Source organism: Lissotriton helveticus, chromosome 3_2 (genome assembly GCF_964261635.1).
Source record: "Lissotriton helveticus chromosome 3_2, aLisHel1.1, whole genome shotgun sequence".
Taxonomy (NCBI): domain Eukaryota; kingdom Metazoa; phylum Chordata; class Amphibia; order Caudata; family Salamandridae; genus Lissotriton; species Lissotriton helveticus.
The window spans coordinates 375655336-375668268 of record NC_136062.1 but is presented as its reverse complement, the minus strand read 5'-3'; positions in this window follow the sequence as shown (position 1 = coordinate 375668268).

Here is a 12933-nt window from a genome sequence, read left to right as displayed (position 1 = left end):
CAACACATGACACATGACACCACATGACACCACATGACAACACATGACACATGACATCACATGACACCACATGACACATGACATCACATGACAATACATGACACATGACATCACATTACACATGACGATACATGACACCACATGACACATGACATCACATGACAACACATGACATCACATGACACATGATGATACATGACACATGACACCACATGACACCACATGAAACATGAGACATGACATCACATGACAACACATGACACTACATGACACATGACACCACATGACAACACATGACACATGACACCACATGACACATGACACGTGATAACAAATGACACCACATGACACATGATGAAACATGATACCACATGACACCACATGACTGACAACACATGACGTCACATGGCACCACATGATGACACATGACAACACATGACGACACATGACACAAGATGACACATGATGACACATGATGACACATGACACCACATGACACACGACACCACATGACACATGACATCACATGACACATGACGATACATGACACCACATGACATATGACATCACATGACAACACATGACACATGACACCACGTGACACAAGACATGTGATGACACATGACACCATGTGACAACACATGACACATGATGACACATGACACCATATAACACATGACATCACATGACACCACATGACACATGACATCACATGACAACACATGACACATGACATCTTATGACACCACATGATGATACATGACACATGACACCACATGACACATGACACCACATGACACATGACACCACATGACAACACAAGACACATGACATCACATGACACCACATGACACGACACCACATGACATCACATGACACATGACACGTGATGACACATGACACACATGACACCACATGACACATGACATGTGATGACACATGACATCACATGACACATGATGACACATGACACCACATGACACATGATATCACATGACACCACATGACACATGACATCACATGACAACACATGACATCACATGACACATGACGATACATGACACATGACACCACATGACACATGACAACACATGACACATATGACACATGACAACACATGACACATGACACCACATGACACATGACATCACATGACACCACATTACACATGCCATCACATGACAACACATGACACATGACATCACATGACACATGACACCACATGACACATGACATCACATGACAACACATGACACATGACACATGATGATACATGATACCACATGACACATGACACCACATGATACATGACATCACATGACACATGACATCACATGACACATGATGATACATGACACATGACACCACATGACACATGACACATGATGACACATGACACCACATGACATGTGATGACACATGACACCACATGACACATGACACCACATGACACATAACATCACATGACACATGACATCACATGACAACACATAACATCACATGACACATGACACTACATGACACATGACACCACATGACACTACATGACACATGACACATGACGTCACATGGCATCACATGATGACACATGATAACACAGGATGACACATGACACCACATGACACCACATGACAGCACATGACACATGACACGTGATGACACATGACACCACATGACACATGACATGTGATGACACAACATGACATCACATGACACATGACGATACATGACACATGACACCACATGTCACCACATGACACCACATGAAACATGACATCACACATGACGATACATGACATATGACACCACATGACACCTCATGACACATGACACCACATGACACATGACATCACATGACACCACATGACACATGACACATGACATCACATGACAACACATGACACATGACACCACATGACACATGACATCATATGACACATGACGATACATGACACCACATGACACATGACATCACATGACAACACATGACATCACATGACACATGACGATACATGACACATGACACCACATGAAACATGACACGTGATGACACATGACATCACATGACAACACATGACACTACATGACACATGACACCACATGACAACACATGACACATACCACATGACACATGACACGTGATAACAAATGACACCACATGACACATGATGAAACATGATACCACATGACACCACATGACGTCACATGGCACCACATGATGACACATGACAACACATGATGACACATGATGACACATGACACAAGATGACACATGATGACACATGATGACACATGACACCACATGACATCACATGATACATGACATCACATGACACATGACGATACATGACACCACATGACACATGACATCACATGACAACACATGACACCTCCTGACACAAGACGTGATGACACATGACACCATGTAACAACACATGACACATGATGACACATGACACCACATGACACATGACATCACACATGACGATACATGACACCACATGACACCTCATGACACATGACACCACATGACACATGACATCACATGACACCACATGACATCACATGACACATGACATCACATGACAACACATGACACATGACATGATACCACATGACACATGACATCACATGACACATGACATCACATGACACATGACATCACATGACAACACATGACACATGACACCACATGACACATGACATCACATGACACATGACATCACATGACAACACATGACACATGACACCACATGACACATGACACCACATGACACATGACACCACATGACATCACATGACACATGACGTCACATGGCACCACATGATGACACATGATGACACATGACACCACATGACAGCACATGACACATGACACCACATGACACATGACATCACATGACACATGACACGTGATGACACATGACACACATGACACCACATGACACATGACATGTGATGACACATGACATCACATGACACATGATGACACATGACACCACATGACACATGATATCACATGACACCACATGACACATGACATCACATGACAACACATGACACATGACATCACATGACACATGACACCACATGACACATGACATGACATGACAACACATGACACATGACACATGATGATACATGATACCACATGACACATGACACCACATGACACATGACATCACATGACAACACATGACATCACATTACATGATGATACATGACACATGACACCACATGACATGTGATGACACATGACACCACATGACACATGACACCACATGACATATGACATCACATGACACATGACATCACATGACAACACATGACACATGACATCATATGGCACATGACACCACATGACACATGACACATGACACCACATGACACCACATGACATCACATGACACATGACGTCACATGGCACCACATGATGACACATGATGACACATGATACCACATGACAGCACATGACACATGACACCACATGACACATGACATCACATGACACATGACACATGATGACACATGATACCATATGACACATGACATCACATGGCACATGACACCACATGACATCACACATGACACCACATGACACCTCATGACACATGACACCACATGACACATGACATCACATGACACCACATGACATCACATGACACATGACATCACATGACACATGACATGACACCAAATGACACATGATACCACATGACACATGACATCACATGACACATGACACCACATGACACATGACATCACATGACAACACATGACACATGACACCACATGACACATGACATCACATGACACATGACAACACATGACACCACATGACAACACATGACACATGACACCACATGACACATGACATCACATGACACATGACACCACATGACATCACATGACATCACATGACACATGACGTCACATGGCACCACATGATGACACATGATGACACATGACACCACATGACAGCACATGACACATGACACCACATGACACATGACATCACATGACACATGACACGTGATGACACATGACACACATGACACCACATGACACATGACATGTGATGACACATGATATCACATGACACATGATGACACATGACACCACATGACACATGATATCACATGACACCACATGACACATGACATCACATGACAACACATGACACATGACACATGACGATACATGACACCACATGACACATGACAACATATGACACATATGACACATGACAACACATGACACATGACACCACATGACACCACATTACACATGCCATCACATGACAACACATGACACATGACATCACATGACACATGACACCACATGACACATGACATGACATGACAACACATGACACATGGCACATGATGATACATGATACCACATGACACATGACACCACATGATACATGACATCACATGACACATGACATCACATGACACATGATGATACATGACACATGACACCACATGACACATGATGACACATGACACCACATGACATGTGATGACACATGACACCACATGAACATGACACATGACACATGACACCACATGACACATGACATCACATGACACATGACATCACATGACAACACATGACATCACATGACACATGACACTACATGACACATGACACCACATGACACATGACACTACATGACACATGACACATGACGTCACATGGCATCACATGATGACACATGATAACACAGGATGACACATGACACCACATGACACCACATGACAGCACATGACACATGACACGTGATGACACATGACACCACATGACACATGACATGTGATGACACATGACAACACATGACACATGACATCACATGACACATGACGATACATGACACCACATGACACATGACATGTGATGACACATGACAACACATGACACATGACATGTGATGACACATGACAACACATGACATCACATGACACATGACGATACATGACACATGACACCACATGTCACCACATGACACCACATGAAACATGACATCACACATGACGATACATGACACATGACACCACATGACACCTCATGACACATGACACCACATGACACATGACATCACATGACACCACATGACACATGACACATGACATCACATGACAACACATGACACATGACACCACATGACACATGACATCATATGACACATGACGATACATGACATCACATGACACATAACATCACATGACAACACATGACACATGACATCACATGACACATGACGATACATGACACATGACACCACATGACACATGATGACACATGACACCACATGACATGTGATGACACATGACACCACATGAACATGACACATGACACATGACACCACATGACACATGACATCACATGACACATGACATCACATGACAACACATGACATCACATGACACATGACACTACATGACACATGACACCACATGACACATGACACTACATGACACATGACACATGACGTCACATGGCATCACATGATGACACATGATAACACAGGATGACACATGACACCACATGACACCACATGACAGCACATGACACATGACACGTGATGACACATGACACCACATGACACATGACATGTGATGACACATGACAACACATGACACATGACATCACATGACACATGACGATACATGACACCACATGACACATGACATGTGATGACACATGACAACACATGACACATGACATGTGATGACACATGACAACACATGACATCACATGACACATGACGATACATGACACATGACACCACATGTCACCACATGACACCACATGAAACATGACATCACACATGACGATACATGACACATGACACCACATGACACCTCATGACACATGACACCACATGACACATGACATCACATGACACCACATGACACATGACACATGACATCACATGACAACACATGACACATGACACCACATGACACATGACATCATATGACACATGACGATACATGACATCACATGACACATAACATCACATGACAACACATGACACATGGCATCACATGACACATGACGATACATGACACATGACACCACATGACACATGACACCACATGAAACATGACACGTGATGACACATGACATCACATGACACATGATGACACATGACACCACATGACACATGACATCACATGACACCACATGACACATGACATCACATGACAACACATGACACATGACATCACATGACACATAACGATACATGACACATGACACCACATGACACATGACATCACATGACAAAACATGACACATGACATCACATGACACATGACACTATATGATACATGACAACACATGACACATGACATGTGTTGACACATGACAACACATGACACATGACGATACATGACACATGACACCACATGTCACCACATGACACCACATGAAACATGACATCACACATGATGATACATGACACATAACACCACATGACACCTCATGACACATGACACCACATGACACATGACATCACATGACACATGACACATGACACATGACACATGACATCACATGACAACACATGACACATGACAACACATGACACATGACATCACATGACACATGACGATACATGACACATGACACCACATGACACATGACATCACATGACAACACATGACACATGACATCACATGACACATGATGATACATGACACATGACACCACATGACACATGACACCACATGAAACATGACACATTATGACACATGATGACACATGACACCACATGACACATGACATCACATGACACCACATGACACATGACATCACATGACACATGACATCACATGACGATACATGACCCATGACACCACATGACACATGACAACACATGACACATATGACACATGACAACACATGACACGACACCACATGACACCACATGACAACACATGACACATGACATCACATGACACCACATGACACATGACATCACATGACAACACATGACACATGACATCACATGACACATGACGATACATGACACCACATGACACATGACATCACATGACAACACATGACAACACATGACACATGACATCACATGACACATGACGATACATGACACATGACACCACATGAAACATGACACGTGATGACACATGACATCACATGACAACACATGACACTACATGACACATGACACCACATGACAACACATGACACATGACACCACATGACACATGACACATGATAACAAATGACACCACATGAAACATGATGAAACATGATACCACATGACACCACATGACGTCACATGGCACCACATGATGACAACACATGATGACACATGATGACACATGACACAAGATGACACAAGATGACACATGATGATACATGACATCACATGACACATGACGATACATGACACCACATGACACATGATATCACATGACATCACATGACACCACATGACACATGACATCACATGACAACACATGACACATGACATCACATGACACATGACACTATATGATACATGACAACACATGACACATGACATGTGTTGACACATGACAACACATGACACATGACATCACATGACACATGACGATACATGACACATGACACCACATGTCACCACATGACACCACATGAAACATGATATCACACATGACGATACATGACACATGACACCACATGACACCTCATGACACATGACACCACATGACACATGACATGACATCACATGACAACACATGACACTACATGACACATGACAACACATGACACATGACACCACATGACACATGACACGTGATAACAAATGAAACCACATGATATGACATGACAACACATGACACATGATGACACATGACACATGACATCACATGACAACACATGACACATGACACCACATGACACATGACACCACATGACACCACATGACATCACATGACACATGACGTCACATGGCACCACATGATGACACATGATGACACATGACACCACATGACAGCACATGACACATGATACCACATGACACATGACATCACATGACACATGACACGTGATGACACATGACACACATGACACCACATGACACATGACATGTGATGACACATGACAACACATGGCACATGACACCACATGACACATGACATCACACATGACGATACATGACACCACATGACACCTCATGACACATGACACCACATGACACATGACATCACATGACACCACATGACATCACATGACACATGACATCACATGACAACACATGACACATGACATGACATCACATGACAACACATGACACATGACACCACATGACACCACATGACAACACATGACACATGACATCACATGACACCACATGACACATGACATCACATGACAATACATGACACATGACATCACATTACACATGACGATACATGACACCACATGACACATGACATCACATGACAACACATGACATCACATGACACATGATGATACATGACACATGACACCACATGACACCACATGAAACATGAGACATGACATCACATGACAACACATGACACTACATGACACATGACACCACATGACAACACATGACACATGACACCACATGACACATGACACGTGATAACAAATGACACCACATGACACATGATGAAACATGATACCACATGACACCACATGACTGACAACACATGACGTCACATGGCACCACATGATGACACATGACAACACATGACGACACATGACACAAGATGACACATGATGACACATGATGACACATGACACCACATGACACACGACACCACATGACACATGACATCACATGACACATGACGATACATGACACCACATGACATATGACATCACATGACAACACATGACACATGACACCACGTGACACAAGACATGTGATGACACATGACACCATGTGACAACACATGACACATGATGACACATGACACCATATAACACATGACATCACATGACACCACATGACACATGACATCACATGACAACACATGACACATGACATCACATGACACCACATGACGATACATGACACATGACACCACATGACACATGACACCACATGACACATGACACCACATGACAACACAAGACACATGACATCACATGACACCACATGACACATGACATCACATGACAACACATGACACATGACATCACATGACACATGACGATACATGACACCACATGACACATGACATCACATGACAACACATGACATCACATGACACATGACGATACATGACACATGACACCACATGAAACATGACACGTGATGACACATGACATCACATGACAACACATGACACTACATGACACATGACACCACATGACAACACATGACACATACCACATGACACATGACACGTGATAACAAATGACACCACATGACACATGATGAAACATGATACCACATGACACCACATGACGTCACATGGCACCACATGATGACACATGACAACACATGACGACACATGATGACACATGACACAAGATGACACATGATGACACATGATGACACATGACACCACATGACATCACATGACACATGACATCACATGACACATGACGATACATGACACCACATGACACATGACATCACATGACACCTCCTGACACAAGACGTGATGACACATGACACCATGTAACAACACATGACACATGATGACACATGACACCACATGACACATGACATCACACATGATGATACATGAAACCACATGACATGACATGACAACACATGACACATGACACATGATGACACATGACACATGACACCACATGATACCACATGACACATGACATCACATGACAACACATGACATCACATTACATGATGATACATGACACATGACACCACATGACACATGACACCACATGATACATGACACATGACACCACATGACACATGACATCACAACACATGACACATGACATCTGACGATACATGACACCACATGTCACCACATGACATCACATGACACATGACGATACATGACACATGACATCTCATGACACATGACACCACGTGACACAAGACACTTGATGACACATGACAACACATGACAACACATGACACATGATGACACATGACAACACATGACACATGACATCACGTGACACATGACACCATATGACACATGACATCACATGACAACACATGACATCACATGACACATGACGATACATGACACATGACACCCCATGACACCACATGACACATAACATCACATGACAACACATGACACATGACATCACATGACACATGACATCACATGACACATGACGATACATGACACATGACACCACATGACACATGACACATGACATGTGATGACACATGACACTACATGACACATGACGACACATGACACATGACACCACGTGACACAAGACACGTGATGACACATGACAACACATGACAACACATGACACATGCTGACACATGACAACACATGACACATGACATCACATGACACCATATGACACATGACATCACATGACACATGACATCACATGACACATGACGATACATGACACATGACACCACATGACACATGACATGTGATGACACATGACACTACATGACACATGATGACACATGACACATGACATCACATGACATATGACGATACATGACACATGACACCACATGACACTTGACACCACATGACACATGCCATCACATGACAACACATGACACATGACATCACATGACACTTGACACTATATGACACCACATGATACGTGACACCTCATGACACATGACTCGTGATGACACCACATGACAACACATGACACATGATGACACATGACACCACATGACACCACATGACTGACAACACATGATGTCACATGGCACCGCATGATGACACATGACAACACATGATGACAAATGACCACATGACACTCATGACACATGATGACACATGACATATGACACCACATGACACATGACACATGACAGCACATGACAGCACAACACATGACATTACATGACACATGACACATGACATGTGATGACACATGACACCACATGACAACACATGACACATGATGACACATGACACCACATGACAACACATGACACATGACGATACATGACACATGACACCACATGACACTTGACACCACATGACACATGACATCACATGACACATGACATGTGATGACACATGACACCAAATGACAACACATGACACCACATGACACATGACATCACATGACAACACATGACACATGACATCACATGACACTTGACACTATATGACACCACATGATACGTGACACCTCATGACACATGACACGTGATGACACCACATGACAACACATGACACATGATGACACATGACACCACATGACACCACATGACTGACAACACATGATGTCACATGGCACCGCATGATGACACATGACAACACATGATGACAAATGACACATGATGACACATGACATATGACACCACATGACACATGACACATGACAGCACATGACAGCACGACACATGACATCACATGACACATGACACATGACATGTGATGACACATGACAACACATGACACATGATGACACATGACACCACATGACAACACATGACACATGACGATACATGACACATGACACATGACACCACATGACACTTGACACCACATGACACATGACATCACATGACACATGACATGTGATGACACATGACACCAAATGACAACACATGACACATGATGACACATGATAACACATGACACCACATGACAACACATGACACATGATGACACATGACACCACATGTCACCACATGACATCACATGACACATGACACCACATGACACATGCCATCACATGACAACACATGACACATGACGATACATGACACATGACACCACATGACACTTGACACCACATGACACATGACATCACATGACAACACATGACACATGACATCACATGACATGACAAAATATGACACCACATGATACGTGACACCACAGGAGACACGTGACACGTGATGACACCACATGACACCTCATGACACATGACACCATGTGACACAAGACACGTGATGACACATGACACCACATGATACCACATGACACATGACAACACATTACACATGACATGACATGACACATGACACCACATGACGATACATGACACATGACACCACATGACACATGACATCACATGACACATGACATGTGATGCCACATGACACCACATGACACATGATGACACATGACACCACATGATGACACATGACACCACATGACAATACATGACACATGATGACACATGACACCACATGACACATGACATCACATGACACCATATGACACATGACACCATATGACACATGACATCACATGGCACATGACATCATATGACACATGACAACACATGACACATGACATCACATGGCGATACATGACACATGACAACACATGACACATGACAACACATGACACATGACACATGATGATACATGACACATGACACCACATGACACATGACACCACATGAAACATGACACATGATGACACATGACACCACATGACACATGACATCACATGACAACACATGACATATGACACTACATGACACATGACACTACATGACACATGACACGATATGACAACACATGACACATGATGAAACATGATACCACATGACTGACAACACATGAGGTCACATGGCACCACATGATGACACATGACAACACATGATGACACATGATACCACATGACACCACATGACACAAGATGACACATGATGACACATGACACCACATTACACATGACAACACATGACACCACATGACATCACATGACACATGACGATACATGACACATGACACCACATGTCACCACATGACACATGATATCACATGACACATGACACCACATG